At 40.2% G+C, this 24,288-nt stretch overlaps 2 long non-coding RNA genes across 2 annotated transcripts in view; one reads left to right on the forward strand and one right to left on the reverse strand.

Annotated features, from left to right (window-relative positions):
- Positions 1-450: 450 nt before the first annotated feature.
- The window catches only part of LOC140224119 (uncharacterized), a 643,754-nt gene continuing 619,916 nt past the window's right edge, over positions 451-24,288 (forward strand). The window contains exon 1 of the long non-coding RNA XR_011899393.1: positions 451-877. This is a non-coding gene — a long non-coding RNA (uncharacterized lncRNA). The remainder of the gene's footprint in view (positions 878-24,288) is intronic.
- On the reverse strand, positions 12,150-15,769 carry LOC140224116 (uncharacterized). The gene is made up of 2 exons (XR_011899390.1): positions 14,655-15,769; positions 12,150-12,430 (listed from the first exon to the last, which is right to left on the reverse strand). It is a non-coding gene; the product is annotated as an uncharacterized lncRNA (long non-coding RNA).

Below are 24,288 nucleotides of genomic sequence, written 5' to 3' on the forward strand. Positions count from 1 at the left end.
TCCCCCCTCCCCTATTCAGATGCCGTCACATCCCTCCTGTGTACGGCGATCGAGCGCTTTCCGCACATGGAGCTTTTATCCCCTTTGATGGCAGTGCAAGGTGAGTGCTTTTTTTTCTGAACCAAGCTGTAAAAGAAAATCGGTAACATCAAAATATTTAAAATTTTTGCTATCTGCAAATTGGAGCCGGTAGGCGAGAAGGACAGCATTTCCGCTGTTGACCGTGGTTATCCAGCCTCTACCCCCCTCCTCCTCGACGCATGTAATAGTAACACTAATGAACAAGATTAGCATTCTGGAATCTGCAGCAAGAACTGCATGTTTGGATAGAGTGAGGAAAGTGCATGTTGCATGTCGCCGCGACGCCGCCGCGCCGGTGGGTATGCATCCCGGCCCACTCCTCCCTCCACACCCCTCTCGAATCCCCTCCCTCGTTTTCCCTGGCTCCGGCTCGCTCCCCTCCATTCTTCCCTCAGTCTGAGACGGAACGCGTTGCGAGAAGTCACGTCGCTTCCTTTTTGGTGTTTGTCAACATCAGCTGTAAATACCAATCCGAATCGTTTCTCCGCTGATCGTCGCGGTAAATCATCGATCGCTGGTCCTAGTTTTATTTCCAATCAGTGCGCTGGTTATTCAGGATGAGAAGCTGTTAACTTCGGAGTTCTGAAAATAGTTGCTGGTGAGATAACCTCGAAATTGCTCTCCGACGGAGATCACGCGAACTTGTTTTCCAAGATTCCGGAAGTTTCGCATCTGGATAGCTCTTGGTTCCTTTACCTCGATGATGTGTTTTTAATGTTCTATATCCTTCCAAAATACTAGTTATCAACGTGCATATTCGAGACTTCGTCTGTCACTTCCGCACTATGGAGCAATGGTGAGTCAACATAACCTACCTAAATAGTTCTCTCTTGGGGCTGCTACCTGTTACTTCATTTTGACTGGAAAACACCTGTACAGGCACCTATCTACCTGCTCTGACTATTCGTTCTTCTCCGCCCGTTTTTCTCTCTGCACATGGAGTCTTCTGATCCTAATACCAGTAACAGATTTGCAGGTCAGAAACATCTTGTAGTAGCTCAAGGTGACAGATTTACGCAGCTTCCTAAGATCACCTGTTGAATGATACGCCTGTGCGACCATTCAATCAGGTTGTTGTAGGTTTGAATGCATTAGTATCAGAAGTATTTATTCTTGCGTTAAGGCTGGGAGTAGAGCATTATCATCTCAGAGATGTAAATCAAACCTTATGTCTGGCCTTTCTCTGAATAATGCGCTGAAGCGTAGCTGTTGTATCTTGTATTAGTGGACAGTATTGGATCTCACCGGAGAAATGATTCTTCTCGTGAGCTGCAGGGGCATTTTTGTATGTGAATTATCATGGTTTAGGTTCTGACTTCTTCATTTTCTTAACATTAGCCATTTATTTATTCGTAGATCTGGAGCGTTTCTCTATGATTTCTGTTGTTGACGGTTGTGTCCTGTTTTAGCTCTTGAGGTCTTGTCTTGTTTAATCCCAAGTTATTTCCAGGGTGCTTAAGGCCATTCTAAAGTGTAACTGCATTATTTTTTGCCTGAAATGTAATATCTGATCTACCTTTACCCGGAATGGTTTATTTGAGTATTCGTTTCTTTCACCTGCTATATACCAAGTATACCTGTAAACTATAGCTACAAACTTTTAGTGCTCATCAGACCTCTTAGGTGGTCAAATTTTGGCTTGACTCGCGTGATGTTAAATGCCTCAAATTTATGGATAGATTTAGAGGCTGTCTATAATGAGGTGTAGTTTAGAGCCTAACTTAGTGGTGATATCAGTCCTGTATATGACTCGTCTGCCAGTATTTAACAATTTGTCCCTTCCTTGACCTTCCTTCCTTCCTTCCTTTTCTTCCTTTCCTTTGTTTCCTTCAATTGTCAAGCAGCCTTGAGATGCTACTAAACGTAATAATCCTCTTGACTCAATGTTGAGCCTGATTAGCCTTTATTGAGCAACTTTTTACATGGAAAGCGATGGGTGCAATGCATGAAAAGAACTTCACTTTGTATCTGGATTAAAGTTTGATGAAATTTAGACGATCATTTCAGCGCTACTGTTAATCATCAGTGTTCGCGGTAATATTTGTCATCAGTTAAATGAATAGAGGTACGTAGGTAATGTTTGCAAACAAGTTGATACTGGACTAAAGCCTGATTACCGCACTCAGGTGGATCATTTATTAAGATAAAGGGATCTATTACGAGAGAATATTTGCATTGAGTCAGTCATGTAAAGTACGCAAGAAACTCTTGCACACTTATCGGTCAGCAATACATCAGTAGGAAGAACTGGAACTTCAACTAATGCTTGAAAATCACTAAGTAGGCAAAAGGTATCCTCTGACTGAAAAGTCTATTTTTTCCAATTTAAAATTGAGATCTCTACCTATCACAAATTATATGATAGCCCCTGTAATTTGACTCTGTTTATTTGTATTATTTTCTTGGTGTGAAATGTCTTCATTACATTAGAATCTGGGATTCTTTTAAAGGAATCATCCATTCAGCCTATATTCTCAACTAGATTTCGTGAACCCTGTCTCTTGGATTATCAATTATTGTATTTATCCAAAGATAGGGAGCAAATACATTAGCAGGCTTGCCGTGTTTTCAGTTTTAGAGTCCCCAAATTAAGTGGCAGCTCTGTCAATGTATTTGCTCCCCATCTTTGCATGGAGAGTTTGTTTTGATGTAGAGGTGGACTCTCAGGATAGCGTGGGATATCCCCTCCATTTTGGCTTCAACCTGAGAGCTTTTTTTGAGCTTGGGGGTTAATTTCAGAGAAAACCAGTGGCGCCATTGTGTTTCTCGCAAACTTTTACTCAAGTAACAATGGTCAAATCGCAAATCCCTCGCACATGCAACATTTCCATCATGCTCATAAACCCTATGATAGTTTAAGATCTAATTTTCGCTGAAGTTGGTGACCTAGTGCATGAACAGCCTTGAGGGAGAAGCCAATTAGGAATCGATTACGTGCGACTTAATTTCCACTCAGAGCGAGCCCCAACCAGTAATCTTCGGAGGGTATTGTCAGCAAAGGACATAACGGTAGTAATGAGGGATGCCGCCGCTTATCCCACCATAAGCTACCCAAGCGTGCCAAGGAAAAACGCCGTATAGAACATAAGAGTGCTGCCAAATTTACCCCAATGTAATTTTAAAAATTCCCCTCATCTAATATCCTTAAGGTGATTCGATGGACGCCATATTTTGTGTCAGAACGGCATGCGATATATCGCATCAATTGGCTCCATTTTTTTAGCTACTCGTCATTTTTTCTCCAATTTTGAGATCGCAATTCTGTTGTCAGGAGACTAAAGCACTCACTCACCAATTTTAACAAAGAAATTCAATGTAATAAAGGCGTGGTTTTTTTTTTTTTTTTTTTTTTTTTTTTTTTTTTTTTCAGAGAGAAAACATCGCATTCGATACTGATACCTAGTGAAACTGCACTCGAATGCTATATTTTCTCTTTAAAAAAACCACGCCTTTATTACGTTGAATTTCTTTGTTAAAATTGGTAAGTGAGTGCTTTAGTCTCCTGATAACAGAATTGCGATCTCCAAATTGGAGAAAAATGGCGAGTAGCTGGAAAAATGGAACCAATTGATGCGATATATCGCATGCCGTTCTGACACAAAATATAGCGTCCATCGAATCACCTTACAGGTAACGATCCTAGGTAACATCCTAGATGTCAGAACGCTCTCTCAACTCGAAACAACGCGAGGACCAATGAAGAATGCACGAAGTTGTGTTTGAACCCAACATGCAACTATTTCAACTCTGCGATGGGCCGGATTGCATACGCTATATTTTGCGGGCGAATTATGAGATCTGTCAACGGCCCACCTACGCATGCGGCTCTCGCGATAGGGCTACGTTAGGGTGCATGTAAGATCACAGGAGCCAACGCGCCAAATGCGCCTCAAAAATCGGCCATGGTGCCTAAAAAATGAAGGCTCTGCGCCAACGTAGCCCCTAAAAATCTGGATTTGCACAAGAAGTCACATAAAGAATGAAATACAAATCTACTTGAATTGAAAAAACTCAGAATTTTCAGCACTGTAGGTGAAAGCTTGCTTTTTCTATTCTTCATGATTTCATTCGTAGTGCTTTTGTCCTCCCCAAGTGACTGCTACTTACTAGTTCTGTTACGAAAACATTTGAGTCTATCTTCTCAGTAAATGCGCCGTAATATTTAGGCAAAAAGTCAATTTGGCCCCTGAAAAATCCTCAATGGCGCCTAAAAATCTGGCTGATGCGCCACATGGCTTCTAAAACTCCAAGGTGAGTTTTGCACACTGCCAAGGGGATGACCCCCTATAACTTTCAGTATAAACATGTGATATACTATTTTCTCCATAGAGATGCGCGTTTCAGAAGGCGAGCCAGCAATAGTAGTTCCTATTTCCAAAATTTTGTTCACTTGTACGTCCGAAAGCCTCGCAGAAGCTCGAGTCGCGTGAGGACCTAAGGCTGTTGCCCGCGAATGACGTCATCTTCCCGACCAGCCTGTTGCTTCCCGAGGGAGGAGACCAGACGTTCAGGGCGAACGGGGAACGAAGGGACGGGAGGATAATCCCTCGCAACAGCCTTTTTCTCGAGGGCGAATTTACGATCGACCGACAACGGCGACGGACCGTCGCTCCTCTGACGTATCAGAATTTCCTCGTGAGCTCTGTTCTCCGTATAACCCTATGCTTTCGTGGGCTCATGTAGAAATAGAGGTACGCCCTTACGCCGGAAGAGCAATGCAACGTGTGGAAAAGACAAGTACTACTCACAACAAAGAACCTAATAAGAATGTTGTTAGGCTAATAGACACTTGAGAAAGGAAAAGCGAAAAGAGCGCGGAAAGAATAACAAAACGAGAGAAGATGGAGACGATGCAGAGACGAGAACTAAGCTTACGCCGACGACTTTCTTTCATCTCGTAATGAGTTTGCCACGTTTGTTGAGGGGGTAGTGTGCGAATTTTTCTGCCGTGATAGCGAAGAGAGCCGCCCGTAACTCTCAAATTTTCGAAAGCAGTCGAAAGAGCAAAATTCGTCTCCTTTGTTTAAAAACGAGACAAATGAGAAAGTTGTAAATGCACAGAAATTGACGTTGTTTCAGACTAACATTCCGGAGCATTATTCCGACAGAGAGTAAAGAAGAGTTGGACTGCATTTTGTAATTTGGAAGTATAAGTTCTGGCTCTTCTGGAAAAACACTTATGTGCGTAGGGAAACTAATGGCACATACGTTGTTTTTAAATCGGGTCAGTATTTATAGTTCCAAATTGCAAAATGTAGTCCAGTTGTACCTAAACATAGAATGGCGCCTTCCTCTGCCAGTTTCCGCGAAATTTACGAGTTTTTATTAATGTCGCTAATATCTTCAGTATTTTGGGTAAGCGCGTTGCGTATTCAAACATGTTAGGCGTTTCCCCTCCACACAGACCAAGCTGGGTTGACCTGAGCGCCTTAATGCAACTATTCGTGTTCCACGGATGTGCGTGTTGCATATTCAATAATTAAAGGCATTTTCGCTTCCCTTACCTCTTCAGAATCGGAGATGCACAGGACTCGTTACCTCGTCAGTTGTACTTCTCTTATAACACAGTACCAATACATATAAGGAGAGTTTTATTAGTTAGCGACATGAGGCCAGAATGTCTAACGCCCATAATTGAATCGACGGTAAGTTGGAAATAATGTAGCCAAAGTGCGTTACGTTCCAGAAAACTGAAAATCTCAATGCAGAGGGAAAAGCTCATTCAAGAACAATTTTCCTCAAGTTTTTCCTTTTTAGATGAGCTTTTTCCTTCTGTAAGTTTCGAGTTTTTCTGTTTTCTGAGATGTAACGCACGTTTCTACGTAACTAAATTTCCATCTTACTGTCACTTCACAACTTACTTCACAGTGCTGAAAACGTAAAATTTCAGAAAATATACCAGTTTCCTCTCTAAAATGAAAATTAGCTTTGGAGATTCTGTAACATCGCAAGAAAGAAAAGAAAAAAGAAATGCCCTTTTTACACCCAAACGTCTCAGTTAAGGTGTTCCTGATTGATATCTTCCAATCCGAAATCACCGCTGTACGAATTTACTCAGTCGGCAATCGCTAAATATTTCATCCCTAATGTCGGTAGTGTTTTTCTTTTCAACAAAGATATCAAAGATGCGATGAAAGGATATTTTGAAACGTGAGAGTTTGGGCGTAATTTTGCCGACCGACAGAGGTGTTCAACGCGGCATTGGCGCCTGACCCTGACACCCACGCATGAAGAGTCCACGCACCCCCCCCCCCTTCCCTTTCCGTCGACTCGTCTTTTCAGTAAAATCAACGCATTAAGCCACCTCTGAAATTTACAGTCGATACGGTTTAACGAGATTCTAACGGACGTTTTCAGTTAAAAATTTCTACTCTGAGGGCTCATTTTACAGGGTGTCTACGCAGGGTGTCTACAAGTTTGGAAAGTCCGGAAATAGTACTGATTTTTTAAGGGCGATCCGGAAGTATTGGGATAAGTGCGGAAATCCTGCTAGTAAGCCCGGATTTTTTTTGTAAATTTTGTCGCAATTTTAGCGGGAAATTAAAATTTTTGAAATTTTTCGAATTCCCTCAATTGGAGGTACCGAAATTGTACTGAATTTTTCTGTTAAGGAGGTACTGAATTTCTTGGGAATGTAGCGAAAAAGTACCGGGAAAGTACTGATTTTTGGCCAGCCTGTTTAAGTAGACACCCTGAACTTCACTATCAGGGGAATTTGATTACTGTCACGAAAATCGGAAGAAGTCAGGGAATTCGATCGAAATCTTTGAAAAGTCGAGGAATTTTTGCGATTCAAACATTTCGCGGCTGTTCTCACTCGTCCCCGCCGAAACTGCCGACTATGCGCTCGCATGGCTGATAATTAATTAAAACTGTCTTTCAAAAGTCTCGCTCTCTCAACTCCTTCATGCCGTGATTGCCGTACCTTCTAACATCATGGTAATTGAAAATATGACTTCAGTTACGAGGAGCCTCTCTCTCCTAGGTATGGTTTTTTTTCCTATCGCGCTCGCGTGGCTGATAATTGAAACTGCTTTTTTCAAAATCTCGCTCACTCAACTCCTTCATGCCGCACCCTCTAATGCCATGATAATTGAGAATATGGGTTTACGGAGACTACTTCTCACTCCTAATGACATAGTTTTTTTTAACCTTTTCTAATTCCCTCATCAGCCAGCTAAAACCCAAGAATTAAGAGAAGCTTGTCATTTTTTTGTCGAAGTAACCCTGGAAAAGTCAGGGAATTTCATTTTAAAAATCATGTAGGCACCCTGTTATAAAAATTGATAGACCCAGACGACGAACAAGATTCAGAACGCTTGTTTTATTTTTTGAAAATGACGACTGTACTTTTCGTACACTGAAAAAAAGTTACAGACTATCTAGACATACCGTCTGTTCCGGGCTCCGAGGCCGAAAGTTCCGGGCGTAGTCCCCAGAGCAGTCGAAGCTACGGCTCCAGCCACCCGGAACTTTCGGCCCCTGAGCCCGGAACGCGGATGATATGTCCATATTGCCCGTTAGTATGGCTGCCAGGGCCGGAGTTTTTTTTCGGTGTATGTTTTTTAGGCCTTAATATTCCGTTTTCTGCTTGTCGCTTCGCATCAAGATGCATATATGCCTAAACAGTGCCGAACTACCTAAACTCAATTTCCGATTTTTTTTGGCACTTAAGTCGTTTTACGAATGACCGATTCATTTCCGTCCGAGCCTCCAAAGATACACCAATCTCTTTCCATTCGAACACCGCGTGCCCGCCACAGGTGCGAGTCGACGATACTCGACCGGAGCTCCTCTCGAAATGATCGATCCATCGCGTTTCGATACATCGACGGATGCGGGGCAAGGTAAGGAAGGCAAAGCGATTTGCCGTCAGCTTCGAGGGATTATTTGTCAAGCGTCGACCGGAGATCGCCTTTTAATTGTTCCCTCTCGCCCAGGACCCTCTCGCATCTAATTTGAATTATTTAATACTAATCCGAAACTATATCAATGTGATTTATGCCCTCCCCCCGCCCCCCTCCCCCCTCCCGTCGGAGTGGCGAAAGTGATTATCAATCAACAGCGTTGCCAGGTTGTCTGAACGGAGGTGTTATTTTCAACGAACCAGAGAACTTTCAGGGTGAGCATTGCCGCTTCCAATTTTCCTTACGCGGAAGGATGGGTGCCGCTCTTTGATTGGTTACTGAGTTTTAGGTTTTAGTGCTGGGTGATAAATTCTTGAAAAGTCTGGGAATTTCGCTGCGGAATCTTTAAATTTTCTCCTGCATTCAAAACATTGTTTTTTTTTAGATTTTAAGAAACGTCGAGCCTAAAATTGCCTAGAAATCGAGCTGAGAAAGCATGCTAAAAAAGAAAAAACAAGTAAAAAAGAGAGAGAATTGAAAAGTCATCGAGGCGCGTATGTGCAGAATCCCGGAAAAGGTTGGAAATTTTGAAATTGAAGGAAGACCTTGCCATGGTAGTCCAGCGTTGCAAGATTTTATAGGTTTTCATATATTAGAACTTCTCCAATGAAGCTTTTTCTTCTTATGGCCTGAAAAGCACTGAAAAGGTAAAATCTTCATTCTGAAATTTTGAAGGAAAGGAAAGTATCACGAGTCTAATTTAGAAGTGTCATTACGAATCATCGGATAATCTTTCCGGGTTGCATACGCCGCCCCTGATAAAATCGTTGAAACTTCACTTTTCAGCAGAATGAAATTTAATTTTGAATCTCTGTTATGGCCCCTCCACTCCAAGTTTGTCCTAGGTACAGTAGGTACACTTACGCTGGTGCGAGAATCCTAATTTCATTTAAATAGTTAAAACTAAGTAAGTAGTACCATTTATTACTTCAACCTTTTAAAAATATTCCCTCGCGACTTTGCCCCCTTTTCTTCTTCTTTCTTTCCTCATAAATCTTTTTGAAAAAGGTCGGGCACTATCATCTCTTCAACCTTAGTGATGATTTTACCGCGCGCTTCTTTCCGATGCGATGATTGTGTATCTTTTGTTGACAAGGTTTATCGACACCGGCCAGTCGTAGTACACTTTGTGTTGACCGCGAAGTTATGTCATGAAATTCTGATCGGAACCTTTACTTCGCTTGGTTTCGAACTATGCTGATTTTTTTTATCAAGGCCTGCGGAAATGCATTTATTATTGTAAGTCACTTATTGAGTAATTCTATCAATACGGCTCGGAAATTTTCCTTGGTGCTCATTAATAAAAACATGTGTGAGTAAAAGTTGAGTGTCAGCGATGACTTTGGTGGAAAAATAATTAACTTTTCGGCACCGAAAAAAAAGCCGCGAAGCCAAAAACACTTTGTAGTTTTGGCTCAATGACAATTTGACATATTTGCGATTACAATGAGTTAAGAAAGCGAAACTGAGTGACGTGTGAGAGAAAGTTCACCATAAAAATGTTTTCCTGTTTTGAAGATTATTCGAAGTGATTCTATTCTATCTAGAAAATACATTAAATAATATTTAGCAGTGCGGAACTATCTTCACTTACATATGCATTATTAGTTTTTCCCTCGTGTCTGGGTTGAAGAGGAAAACAAACCTGTACGATATAACAATCGATTCAGACCGTTTGTAAGAACGTGGAATTTTGAGTGAATGTTATTTTTATGGTTCAATAAACTTACAAGGGATATTACGTACCTACCAGCTCAACATGTTCTCCAAGAGAGTGAAGCGCCAAAAGCAATTTTGAAATGTTCCATGCTGGCTGTTGTGAACGGATCAAAGCTATGCCCGATTCGAGAGCGTGAGAGAGATAAAAACCGTTTTAGGATTTTAACAGCTCCTTCTTTTTATACCTTAGTCTCAATTTTAAATTTTGTTTTTAATTAATTATTTTAAATTGCACTCCTGGTTTGATTGCTTTATGTAGTGAAAACACGGAACTATCCCAAATGGGCTTGCAGCAAAATGTTCATTCTTAGTTTCCCTTTTGCGGAATACCAACTGTCATTTTTCGTCATAATCCAATTCCAAAAAAAAATTGCGGAATCGAAGGTTACGGTGCACAGTAGAACGAGTCTGTGGTAGAAATGAGACACACAATTTGTCAACCATTTGTCTACCATTTCGAATTTTACGTTTATTCCATCACATCGTAAATCTTGGGGTGTTTTTCTTGAAAAAGTTTCACGAGGAAATAAATGGATATGTGTATTTGGACACGATGGACACGTATATGTGTCGTTTTACCGGTGGACTGTAGCGTTGCCGTCTGAATGTAAAACGTCTTATGAGCATTCGAATGTTGCAGATAATCATCTTACGTTAACAAATTAATTTTGAAGAAAACTAATAAATGTGCTAACCTGTTAAGGAAGAGCTAAGTGTAACTGAAGAGTAAGCTTTCGTCAGACTTTAACCCTGCCTCGAGTTCATGGCATTTGATAGACCTGTCTCTTGTTCATCCTCGTTTTCACACGTAAATTTCTCAATTTTTGTCCTAATTTTGGTATGATATTCGATGGTCAAAGATCGAAACCACGTATTCGTGACGTTGCAGACTTCCTCTCAGACATTTAGAAAACTTGTCCACGTAATTATTTGAAAGCTGCTTTGATTTTCCTTCGCTGTTAGCAGAATATTTTGTATACATTTCAAGCGATAAAATGGCTTGTTTCTCGTCAGGAAAATAAAACTGGAGCCAAAATTTTGAAACAAAACAATGGAGGTATGTGGTTTTGCACTTTGGCCACCGTATTGCTCTCAAATCCCTTAGAGTTTGAATTATGAATAAAACGACTTAGACACTGGAAAAAACACATTGGATCTAGCGCCCAGGTTCTTGAAAACATTGACAAGAAAAAGGACTCTAGATTCTAGCAGATTTATGCTTAAATCAAAAGGAAATCCGCTCAAATTAAGAGGCTTGGTTCTTGATTTAAGCTTAAATCTGATTGAATCAAGAGTATTTTTTCTTGTCGATGTTTTTAAGAGTCTGGACTCTAGATCCAATGTATTTTTTTTTTCCAGTGCACGGCCGGCAAAAGCCTATTTTCCCCCTTTATATTCTACTATTTCCTGACCGGTCATTATTTCGACCTAAAAAGGCCTGATACAGTGCTGCAAATTTCAAAGGCAAGCATTCTCGCGTTTTCTTTGAAATCGACTCTCAGGAGCGAGAAATCCGGCAACGTCGAGATGTTTTTACGGTTTTTTTCCTTCACACGGCAGAACGCTTCCTTGAAACTGCGAACCGCGGCGGAACGTTCTGCGGAAACGGCGCTCCTGTCATGTCCCTCTCTTCGCCAGAAAGCTCCAAGCTGCGATAAGAAGGGTGTCAAAATTTTCAAAGAACAGCGAATCCAGAGTCGCGAAACGCCTGACGGGTTATCAGCCGGCGAGCCGTTTTCCCAGAAACCCCCGCCCCCCTCCGGCCGCCGTCTTATCGAACGAAATCTGGTAATCTAATGATTAATTTTTCGCGTAAATGTTTGTACCTCCGCGGTTTCCGAGAAGGCCCGGCCTTTTGGGCCTCGTATTTTTAATTTTAATTACCGCGAACCGATGCGTTGCCCCCGCCCGCCCCCCGAGTTGATAGCCCGCTCCGCGCGTCCGTCGACGGACGTTTGATGCAGATCTTAATTTTCTGGGGATCGACGCACCCAGAGGTCCTCGGATTAGCGGAAAATATTCAAATGAGCGACTTATGCTGAAAAAAATATTGAGGAAAAATATTGTGTTTTGATACACTGATATATTCGGTGCTTCGTGTTTCTGGTCACCGTAGGCGGTGTGTGTACGAGGCTGAAAAGGCTTCAGCTCTTTTATTTTTTACTAGCAACCAACCCGTGCTTCGCACGGTGATAAGCCGTCATTAATGAAATTACACCATGTTATAACAATATTTTTGTATTAATATATTTTACTATACCTATTATGCCCATATTTATATTTTTCAATATAATTATTCAGAAGCTACAAAATATTTTTACATATGGGGGCTGTTGTTGTACCCATCAGCAAAAACAAAAAACATGTTTGCGAGTATCAATTTTGTAAATATGGTAGTAATTTATAGACCCAGCAGTCTTGAAAATAAAAAATAAATAACTGTTGTAAGAAGATGTATTTATTAATTTCAATAAATAAAAAAGGCAAATTTTGAGATGTTGCTCTACACTAAAAACATTAAATGAAAAATCATACAAAAGAATAAACTTAAAAAATATAAAATCATGAGTGTGACAGACATTTTGAGATCTTGCGCTAGACCTAAAAAAGTAAATGACAAATCCAACAAAAGAATTATTTAACATTATAAATAATAAATATTAAAAATTTTGGTAATCTCTTGTATTGTTTATATTTGTTTGTAGCTCTGGTATTTATTAATCCTGTAACAGAAAAATATACATATTATGAAAAACATTACACAAAGAAATAAAATAATTTGAATATTGAGGTAGCAAAAATCACTGAAAAATCATTGATACATCAAGCTTTAATCAGCGATTGACGAAATTTTGAGGAAAATCATGATTGAATCACGATTTTTTTTTTGTGCCTTCAAAAGGTCAATCATGATTAAATCATGATTTTTACCTGTTAAACACGTTGCATAGTCGGTTATTGAAGGCGCAAATAATCATGATTGAACGTTGGTAAGATCCTGATTAAATCATTTTTCATTTCTACTTTTTTACCATCATGTTTGAAACCACGCAAGCATTATGCGACCTGCAGGATATGGTTGTGGATTATTTCGAATTTTTTTTTTTAAATGATACTTTTTTAAAAAAATGTAACACAAGTAACAAATCTACAGATGCCCCACTAATTGATGTGCAATTACTAAAAATTATCAAGAAGGAAAAAAAGCTCCAGAAACTCGAACAGAATCATTCAAGGAGCAAAAAATAGTTTCTAAAAAAATCATGATTGTATCATGACAAAATCATGATTTAATCGCAAAAAATCGTTACAACGTCCCAAGAAAATCTCTACTAAATCTTGATTATGCAATGATTTTAAAACAACATGAAAAAAATTCAATCAACTCATTATTGTTGTTCATAACTGTTGAAGCTTTGAAGCGTTTTCAATTCTCTGTGAAAGTTTGTTTGCATTAAATTAACATAAAACTTTTTTATAAACAATATTTTTGGTTTTACAAGTTGGTTGCAGAACAAACAAATTTTCTGGAGAACTAACTCTTGAAAAAGCTACGTATACCTGTCCATGTGAAAAGCAATCATGCCTTAGATCTACACCAACTGTTTTTAACGCTAGACCTTGTGATTTATTTATGCTGATCGCAAAACAAAGTTTCACAGGGAATTGAAAACGCTTAAATTGGAACGGCAAGTTTGATGGAATTATAGGAATTTTGGGAATGAATACTGTTTCTCCTTCATTTGGGTCTGTAATTATTTTTGCTTCAATTAAGTACTTATGTAAAGCAATAATAATTAATCTGGTACCATTGCACAATTTAGGAGGTTTTAGATTTCTTAAAAGCATAATGGGTACACCAACCTTTAAATGCAATGTATGTGGAGGACAACCAGCAGGATTTAAAGTGTTTAAAAATTCAACAGGATACTGAACTGCATTTTTCTGCATTTTTTTTTTTTTTTTTTCAAAAAAATTTTTACTATGAGCGCATCATCTAACTAAAACCAAACCAGGGTTAAAATGTGCCCTAAAGCTTTCTTGATAACATATCAAAAGCTCGTTTTAGTTAGACGATGAGCTCGGTGTCAAAAAAGCCTCGGATTAATAGAAAACCACGAATTTTCGCTAAAATACGCCTGCAGACCTATGTTTAGGCAACCGTTTAACAGGTATCAAGTGGCCTATGGGCTAAATAATGATTATTTCCGTAAACTATAATGAGTCAACTCGGAAAACCCGCATAAATTTCCAGATTTAAGTTGATGTTATGCTATTAGTGAAAATATGCCTCCACTACTCCAAAATCCGTTATCTTCATAGCTGTTTGTATGGAAAATTCTATTTTTTTTGGACACAATTTAAGGAAATCTCCTTGTAAGAGTCTAAGAAGACTCGATAACTGCCCTCGATAATATACTTAGCGTGCATACAGTTTGAGAGACGTGTTTCCTTAGGATTTTTGCGGATGTCCCTTAAACGTCGATTTTTGTAAAACGTTTTTTTCAACCATGAGCGCATAATCTAACTAAAACTAAACCCTGGTTAAAATGTGTCCTAAAGCCTCCTTAATAACATATCAAAAGCTCGTTTTAGTTAGACGATGCGCTCGATGTCAAAATAGCCTCGGAGTGATAGAAAACCACGAATTTTCGCTAAAATACGCCTGTAGACCTATGTTTAGGCAACCGTTTAACACGTATCCAGTGGCTTATGGGCTAAATCATGATTGTTTCCGTAAACTACATTGAGTCAACTTGGAAAACCCCCCTAAATTTCTAGATTCTAGGAGGGGGCCAAAAAAGGCCCTTATCGATACCCCTCCTTAAGAGACAAATTAATCGAAATTTTGAGAAAATTCAAAGATGAAAATTAATCAAAATAAATTCAACTTACCTGTAAACGAAAATTCAAAGATGAAAATTATTCAAAATAAATTAAACTTACCTGTAAATTTGACCTTGTATTTTGAAATAGTATGGACTAACTCCGGAGATATGCGCTTTGGAAGCAGACAGAGATGCAAAAGCCATACAATTGTTGTACCTCAAAATGTTTGTCATGAAAATGGGTTTGGAGAACAGGTTGCGAGTTGGTCATTGATTCCAGGCTCGGCAATTCTGAGAAGACCATTATGACAACATCTGTTAAAATGGCCGTTCACCTCCTCTTTTTTGAAATTCAAGGCATCACAATACATGGCACTTCACATTTAAAAGTCCGAAATTATTTTCCGGATAATCATTTTCGATAAAATTATCAGTGCTCTGCCGAAATGAATTGAGGTTATTTCCCTGTTCACCCCTACGTCGTACATTATCCATCTCACTGAGATAGCCATCATGCCGCACTTTGCGTCGCGCGGATAAATTGCGAGAAACATTGCCACGCTTCGCCGGACGCCCACGCTTTCGACTCCGATCCATTCCCAATATTAAAACGAAGACGCGCACTTTACTAAAAATTCGGGATTCTCCATACACGACAACAAAATTCAAAAGACGACGCGCACTGTACCAAAAAATCGGAATTCTTCATAAACGACGAATGTCCATGATAACGAACGCCTCGGGCAGCCGAGTCATCAGCTGACCGAGAACGAACAGCACGGGGAAAACGAAAAACCGCGCATCTCCTAGCGGGACGAACGGGATAACCGTTTTTCCCGAGGGGGCGAGGGGGGCCAGGCACGCCGGCCGATCTCTATTTTTTTCCCGCCGTCGGGGGACCGGGACGGTCGAGCCGGTACCACCCGCGCACGGATCGGCCCGGCGGTTCGCGCTGAATTTTGACGCAAAGAAAAGGCTTACGGAATTATATATGGTGAAAATCACGTTCATCTTGCAAACGAACCATTTCACAGAATGAGAATCTTCTTTTAAAAAATCCATGGTAACTTTAAGAAATAGTGTGTCTTTGCTTTGAGTTTTTTTTCTTTCCTTTCTTTGGTCATCTTTATTTAAAAAATGAATATGCATTAAATCTCCCTCCCCTTTCCCTCTAATTACATCAACTTTCAAGAATGAACGCAGAACATTCTTAACACATATGAAAATATAACGTGAAACTACAAATTTCGTGATTTCGGCAACACTGCTCCGGTTCGGAATCTCCAAAATTAGACAGAAAAAACAGCTGATCGAGACGCAATAAAAGAAGGGAAACCACGACGACCAGACGACGACGATCGATCGCGGAACACCGCTCTAACACACGGGTCACCCTTTTTTAGCGTGTTTTCAACCCTTAGAATCAAAATTTCGAAAATCGGACGACGAATTGCACCCCTTCAGCACGAACCGCACATGCGTACAAAGTTTCAAGGAAATCCGCCTTCGGGAAGTCGCTGAAACATTGGGTACAAAATTGGGGCCTCTCCTTTATAGTTATAGAAGATTTATGAGTCAATTTTTTTCTTTCGGAATTATTGGTCGAGAAGGGCAATTCTAACACGTTTTCAGACCCAGGGTTCTCAATTTTAGACGCAAAAGTTATGGATTTTTCTTGTAACATTTCGCCGAGAAATCCCTCCCAATTTTGCCGTGCAAAGGAAAAATGCCGTTTATAAGTCTTCGGACTTTGCCAAATTTTCTTGGTAAAAATACTAATTTCCTGGAAAACTTTTAAATATTTTTCTGTTAGTTTTTCAGAGAATTTGTTTCGCAATTTAATCTGGTTTAGGTGTATGGAAATTTTACTAAAGAAATATGCAGATAACTTTCCTGAAGATTTTATCCCTTTTATCAGAGAACATTTGGCAACATTTGGATGTTCATACAGCGCCTTCTCTTTGCACGGTAGAATACATATGTCGCACAGAGTGACAAGTTCTTGGAAAAGCCGGGAAATTTTGCTGCAGAAGCTTGGAATTTTTTTATCTGACTGAAAAATTTCAATATTTTCTACCGCTTTTACACGCTCTGTCGATGAAAATTAGAAGTTCAACCTTCGATTTCCTTAATTTTGGATTTTTTCAGTCCCAGGACTTGCGATAAAACAATTTTTGTGAGACGCATTTTCATGAAAAATTATGTCATAGAGGAAAAAAGATTGATAGGCAGGGAATTTCGAAATCAACCAAAACTTGCTATTTACCTAGGTACGGTCAGAGATGCAAAATTTTATGAATCTCCATAAAACAAAATTTCAATTTCATTAAATTTCTAAAATTTCTCCCATTGACTCAGTGTGCCATGAAATGATGAGAAACCCTGAAATCTTAATTTTGAAACTAATAATTCGCAAAATTTCGACGTTTCTTTAACAAGTCGCGGATAAGTGTTGCGGGTTGCATACGTAGCCCCTAAAAATCTTTGAAATTTCATGATTTTCACTTATCAGCAAAATGAAATTTCATTTCGCACCTCTGTCTACGGTGGTGTTAGTTTTTATTTGACAGCCAAGATAAGCACGAGGGAACGTCGTAGTAAAAACAGGCCTTTTAATAACGAAAAAAAGTATTCGATAGTCGGCGTTCGCCGTTTAATTAGAATAATAGATAAATAGAGGCATGCAGGAGGATGCTCGTATCTATTATCTACGGCCGCGCTCGTGCGACTCCTAATGAGGAGAATCGTTAAACAGACCCTAAATTTTCCCTCCTAACGTTTGATTATCGCTCGAACTTGCGCGATAACCTCGGACGTCTCGAACTTAAAGTTTGTCATAAATCCGAATTAATCGTGACTTCGTAGACAAAACTGGAGCGGGATTTCTCGGAATTCGGTTTTGTAACGAACGCCAGGAACCGATGCTGAGCTCTCCAAACGCCGTATGTATACCTTGACGCTGCCGAATTTCTAATCGGAGAATGCGAATTCTCCCCGGTGAAATTTTGGGAGGATTTTGTACTCAACGGAATGTAGTCTGCGGCGTGCCTATATGAATTACTCAGGGATGTAACAGTAAGTAGGAATATTCTCGGGAATTCCCGGCAAAACTTTGTTTTCTCGGAAAACTTTGGCAGGGAAACGCACGGACGTAGATTTAAAGGGGAGTCATCAAAATTTCAGACAGCCAGTAGGGAAACCTCTCGGGAATTCCCACTCCCTGATTTGAAATAGTGGCCGCATGGGAAAACTTTTGGCAGTGGGACATTCCGCAACGCTGTTTTTTTTTTTTTTTTTTTTTTTTTGTTTTTTTTTGTTACACACAATTTTTTAAAAAAGTTTTTGAACTTGCCTAATTTATTTTACTTTCACTTTTAAGGAATGATTTAAATTTCCGCCTTTCAAAAACAATGGCGTTCTCTTTTGATGTTCTCTTAAAGTTTATATTTTTCAAATTTTTCGTCCTCACATTTTTTATTTTAAGTTCTAAAAAATAATTTCTCTTTTTTTAAAATCTAAACCCTGTTTTCCCCATCTTCATACATAATTATTTTTTGTCGTGATGTTATTATTGGACTCTGTTATTTGTGCACCTTTGTATTTTGAAATCACCAGAAAAAATATCTGTAATATGTTAGAAGGAAATGCGGCAACACTCCAGTGCTGATATGGTGTTCTTCATCAGCTTGGCAGTAATGAGCAGATACCAGATAGTCGCCCTTATATTATGACAGTATAGCAGGGTGTGCACGTGTGTGTGTGTTTCACTTAGGTTTATCTCCTCTGCCTTAACAGATAACCTTTTGCGCAATTCTGTATGGTAGGCGATCTGTTACGTTCTTATGTCAATAATTACAGCGGAGAAGTTAAGTTAACTCGTTCGTGAACGAGTTCCATTCATCGCTCCGTCCTATGAAATGCCACCATTGTTCGCGAGTATTTTGAGTTGAGGCCAGGTCTCAGAACTGCTACGGCGACGTTTCCGGGAAACGGAACGAGTTTGGCTCATTTTCTTGATTTTTTTAAAGTCACCGGTGACGTCGTTTGTCCAACGTTTCTCCAAGGGTGGAACTTAAGGACTTAGGACTTAGGATGGGAGGGGGTTGTTGCCAAACATCCCCTCGCCCGTGGTCCCTATCTAGAGGGTTGACACAATCAACTGCTATCACCTGGTGCACATGCTGCCAACATAGGGTGTCCCAAAGTTAAACGCGAACATGTCCAACATTTGGATCTAATCAAGACTCTTTTGTTCCTTATATACGTTTTTCCACAAAATTCCCCCCTAAATGTTTGCCCGAGAAGTCGTTTTTCTTGATCGTGACGACAGTTGTCAATGAAAATGCATGGAGATTGGTACCATAATGTTCTTCTGCCCACGCTACACATACTAAACACGTTTCTGACCTCAAGAAAACTGAAATTGTATTAAGGGGAGGGAGGTAGGAGGGGGAGGGACTGTAACTCTAAAATGTGTGAATTTTAGGGAATGAAAAATAATGAGTCTTATTTTAATATACTAAATCATATATTAAATCGATTCTGAAAAATTTCGCGTTCTACTTTTTGACACCCTATATATACAGCTCGACGTTGTAAAATTTTTTCGGAATGTCACGCACGAAATTACGATACCCTGTTTACAACTCTACTTCGAATGATTTTTTTCGAAATTTCATACGCAAAATCAGTTTCAACACCCAGTCAATGCGCTTTAGTACGTAGTTCGAGCGAAATTCGCAGTAAAGAACCACTAGACAGGGTATGGCTCCCGGCGCACTCAGTTTGTGACATCAAAAAATCGTGACGTTTCTTTTTATGGCATACGGCTGTGCAATCTACGACATTTTATCCCCTCACAGGCACCCTGTACAACGGTAGCGTGGCGTACTTGGCGACATATCGATTGATCTGTCACTTGAACCTGTGGAAAAGGATCGATGAACAGGGTGTTCGCAACGAACACATTAAGATTCGATTCTTTAGCATAGCTTCAAATGGAGAAATATCGATAATCGATCATTCACGCCTCGCCACTGCTGTACAGCGTGAAAGTTCAGCGTAAGTTGATTAATGATGACTCGTTGCTTTCCACAGGAAAAATTAGCTTTTAGGAGGCGCTTTTCTAGAAACTCATGAAATCCAGCCGAAATGAATCTTCTCGATCACGCAACTCTTTTCAGTGAATTAGCGTAGCACTGGCGCCCCCAAGTATTGGCTTTTATGCATGAACAGCAGCTTTACGTTTATGAATTTTTTCCTCCATTTTTTTTGCTTTCCTCATTTTGTGTGTGGGACGCCAACTGTGAGGATACCCTCGTCGATTGTGACAGTAAGGAGGAAACACTGAAAAATCGGCTTTGACGGGGCTTTTTTTTTAAAAGTCAATTGAACTTGAATGTTTTTTGTTGAATTCAGGAGGCCGTGAAATGGGAAACTTTAAATTTAACCACTTGAAGCCGTGTTGCTAGGTTATGTTCCTTTTTCCAGGAAACGATGGATTTTGTGGCTGTACGTCATTTTTGTCGCAATTCGAGTGAGTCTTTCAAATTTCCGAAGTACATCGAATTTCATCTTTTGAAGGGGGACTGAATTTCTTGGGAATGTTCTGAAAAGGCATTGTAAAAGACCTGACTTTTGGCCAGCCTGTCTTAGTAGACACCCTGAAATTTCCTAGTTTGAATGGATTTTTTTTTTTTTTAAACAAAATTAATAATGTACAACTGGAAAGGGGAAAAATGAATAAATTTAACATTGCATTTGTGGATGTGGATTTGTACTTTCACGGCGAATAATCGCAAAGAAACCGGTGATATGGGTTCCCTGCCATCTAGATTTCGTTGGATGTCTCACAAATCGTCGCTCCTCTAACGTAAGATCGTATCCCAATTTCCATTTGAGCCTTGCGCTCCTTACAACCCCATTCTTCTTGGGGCTCATGCGGGATTAGAGATACGCCTTTACGTCAAAGGAGCGACGAAGTGTCGAGCACAGAAGCCCGTGAATCGCGGAAAGTTCAGACGTCCTGAAAAAGTACGTTGGGGCAGACACTGAAATTCATTTTGTTGTGACATTAAATATCAAACGGAAGGAAAATGCTGCCGACTGCTGAGAGTCCCTCCGTTCTTTCCTCTCGCTGTGCACTGAAGCTTGCCTAACGCTCCGCCTAAATAAAGGTCTCTACTGACGTCACTGAACCACCACCGTCGAGAAACAATTCCCTCGGCTTTCCGCCGTGGACCCAATGATCAGTGCGTTGCCACAATATTTTGGATTGGACCACTTACGCAAGGTACGAATTTGAACTCTCTGATACATACCTAGGGTTTCTAAAAGTCCGGAATTTCCGGAAAGTCCGGATGTAGTACTGATTTTGTAAGGGCGGTCCGGAAGTACCGAGAAAGTGCGGAATTTCGCAAGCAGGTCCGGAATTTTTGTCATTTTTGTCGCAATTCGAGCGAAAAATTCAAATTTTTGAAAATTTTCGAATTTCGCCAATTGGACGTTATGAAGAAGTACTGAATTTCATGGGAATGGACTGGAAAAGTACTGTAAAAGTACTGATTTTTGGCCAGCCTGTTTTAGTAGACACCTTGATACCTTTTCATAAAAATTTCACGCAGAACACGATTTGTTCAACTAAATTTCCTGAGAGTAACTCCTAACCAAGATACACTGTCAACATTCTTGTAGTGAAATTCTGTACCGGAGTCTATGTAGTGCCCAAAAACCGTGCGCGATGAACGCGGAGTGGAATCCATGCTCCTTACGGAGTGACCTACACTATTACGGAGCGGAACCCAAACTCCTCACGGAGTGACTTTCACTTCAATGGAGCGGAATCTCTTCCTTAGCGGAGTTTCATACGCTTTTATAGTGTTTATTCCACTTAGCATTCACATCACTGAGGATGTTTGGGCGCTGTATAGACTCCGGCGCCGAATTTCACTCCTCGATTTTTAGCAGTGTAATGATGGTTTTTGGTGCATTATCATCTTGACTTGGAGTCAAAATCAGTTATTTTTGATGCGCCATTCGTGTTCTACAAGAAATTTTGAAGATTCCAGATGTATCAGAATGCTTAAAGTCGGACCTGGTTCAGTGGTCCATTGCGGAAGGGTTCTTGGCAGTCTGCACTGACCGTATTTACTATGGTACCATGGTATTATTAGAGATGGTCACGGTTGGCTTATGAAGAGAATTCTCGTGGCTTACTCCATTGTATGCCTGTTCCCTGTTGGTGACGGATCTCTATCTTTACTACCTGCTCGCTTTCTCTTCGTGCTCTATCCTTTCAACCATCCGTTTTTCCTTTTTCATCGCGTTTTCATTTCATCCTCCCCAAATGTACCTTTCTTACGCTTTCTCCCTCTACTTTGAAACTGCCTTTTTCTAACCTAATTGTTTACCCCGTGGACTCCAGAGTTGCAAGATTTAGTCGAGAAACAGTCAATTTTTGAAACTGAACCCTCAACAGCTCTTTTTCATGAAATTTTCCATCCCATACAAGTGGCCGTTTATGAATACGTAACGCTAAATTTTAGATTTTTTGACCTCCAACGCGAACGCTTGTGCGATGTAGGCCCCTGTCCTTTAACGCGCAAAAACAAAATGGCGTAATACTCTTCTTAACGTCACGCAAAAAAGGGACGAGTTCTCAAGTCTTTTGATGTCCGCGAGTATTCATACAAGTTAGCTCTCTCTCTTATTATATTTATTAACCCCCTCCCCTTGTGTCAGGTGGGTTTCCCTTTAGAAAATTTGGCATCCCGGATCCCGGAGCGAGTCGCTTTTACATCGAGTTTGGAGTCAGAGACACACGAACACTGCCGTTCTGAGGAAGAACGCCGTATGAGCCTTCAGACGTTGCCAAATTCACTTTAGAAAATCACCAATTTTCACCAAATTTGTGCATACACTGAAAAAAAAATATCGGTGTATTTACTAAGAAAAGGGTAAAATTACCAAGAATTCAGGGTTCTATTTGATCCCAGTTTTTTCTTGGTAAAATTACCATTTATGGCATTGGTAATTTCACTGGACCTTGGTAAAAACGCCAATATTTTTTATAGACTGCGGTAGAATTACCGAACTAAAATGGCAAAGTTACCGGGAATTGATTACCAATAAAAGTGGTATTCTTACCTGAAAAAAACAGTAAAAATACCAGTTTTTAGGTAAGCTTACCAGTCTGTATTGGTAAAATTACCGATAATTGGTATAAAAAAGTGAGATGGTAAAGGTACCAACGGACCTTGGTAAAAACGCCGAGAATTTTTTTTCAGTGTATGTTTCTTCCGATTTCTCAGATAATTTTGTTAGTGATTTGATCTGAAAAGTTTGAAAATTTCAAGATAGAATATTGATATTTTTCCTCAAAAAATAAACATTTCATCGGAGAAAATTTGGCAACTCTCGAATGTTCATACGGCGTTTTTCTTTAGCCTCGGCAGAACAGAGGAGATTATTGCCATATCCTGCCCTTTCTCTGCTCCTCCGGTTCGCTCTCTCGCTCGGCTGCGTCGCGCTGTCCTCTCGCGTCTTTTTATTGCAGCCTCCGGGGCTTTTATTCTAAATTTCTCTAATCGTCTCGTATTGCCTTTATTTCGAGTCCCTCAGAAGTTTAATTAATGGACCTGCCCTTTGAGTCGAGCCCCGATCCTTTATCTGCGACCGAGGTTGTTTTCCGTTTGTTTTTTTCTTCTTCTTCTTCTTTCTCCCCCTCGCGTGGGAGTGGCCAACCCTTCCGCGGCCGCGGGACAACGGAATTGGCCCTATTTTGTCGGGTATCGCCGGCCGGTTTAATTCGACCCCCCGCTTCCCGCGCCCCGCGTTTTTCGTACCCTCGCCGGATCGAATCGCGGGGTCTCACATTTCGGCCATTCTCGGCGGATCCAGTTTGCCTTGGGTTTCAGCCCGCTTTTAAATTGGGTTGAGGATTCGCGAACGCTGACTTCACCTTCTCCTCCTCCTCCTCCTCCTTGGCCCGGACGCCGACCCTTACGCGATTGGCCTTTGTTCGAAAGCTCTGCGAATCCTTTTGTGATTATGATAGCGCTAATATCGTGTCTACAGGTCTGGAAAAGAGAGGATGCAGAAAATGATCATTGGCACCCATTTATCTCAAATTCATGTCCTGAAAGTGAACAGAGATTTTAAGAATTGCCTTCGGTTTTTCTTTTTAACCCCAATTTTTTTTTAAAAAAAAACTCTTTTTGAAAAAGTAAAAAATGGGGCTCGTTTGAAATGATAATTTATGGCGGGGTCTGATGACGTAGCAAGGCGGGGGAAACTGCGTTTCTGCCGTGTTAAGGAAAAAAGCCGTGTGAAAATCTGGATGCTGTCAAATTCCCCCCTATGAAACATAAATTTTGGAGAGAATTCATGAATGTTTTTCCTTAAATTATCAGATACTGCACAGGGTGTGCACCGCCAGTAAAAACCGGAAAATATCAGGATATTCGATGTTATCAGAAAATCCCAGGAGAATCGGTCATTGATCAGGAAATTCTGAGCACGTCAAGCGTTTTTCAACCACATGCTGTTTAGCACATGCACAAGTGAAACATTTGATTCAATCGATCAAAAATGTTGGACGTTGGTTTATAAAATCAGACGAATGTCACTGTAGTGGTACAAAAAACCGGGGAAATTTCATTTAAAATATTAGCAAAAATCAGGAAAATCCAAAATGAGACTTTAGTAGACACCCTGCTATATATTAAATTATGAATGAGATTCTTTAAAAAATC

The sequence above is a fragment of the Bemisia tabaci genome, chromosome 2, assembly GCF_918797505.1.
Source record: "Bemisia tabaci chromosome 2, PGI_BMITA_v3".
In the NCBI taxonomy this organism is placed as follows: Eukaryota; Metazoa; Arthropoda; class Insecta; order Hemiptera; family Aleyrodidae; genus Bemisia; species Bemisia tabaci.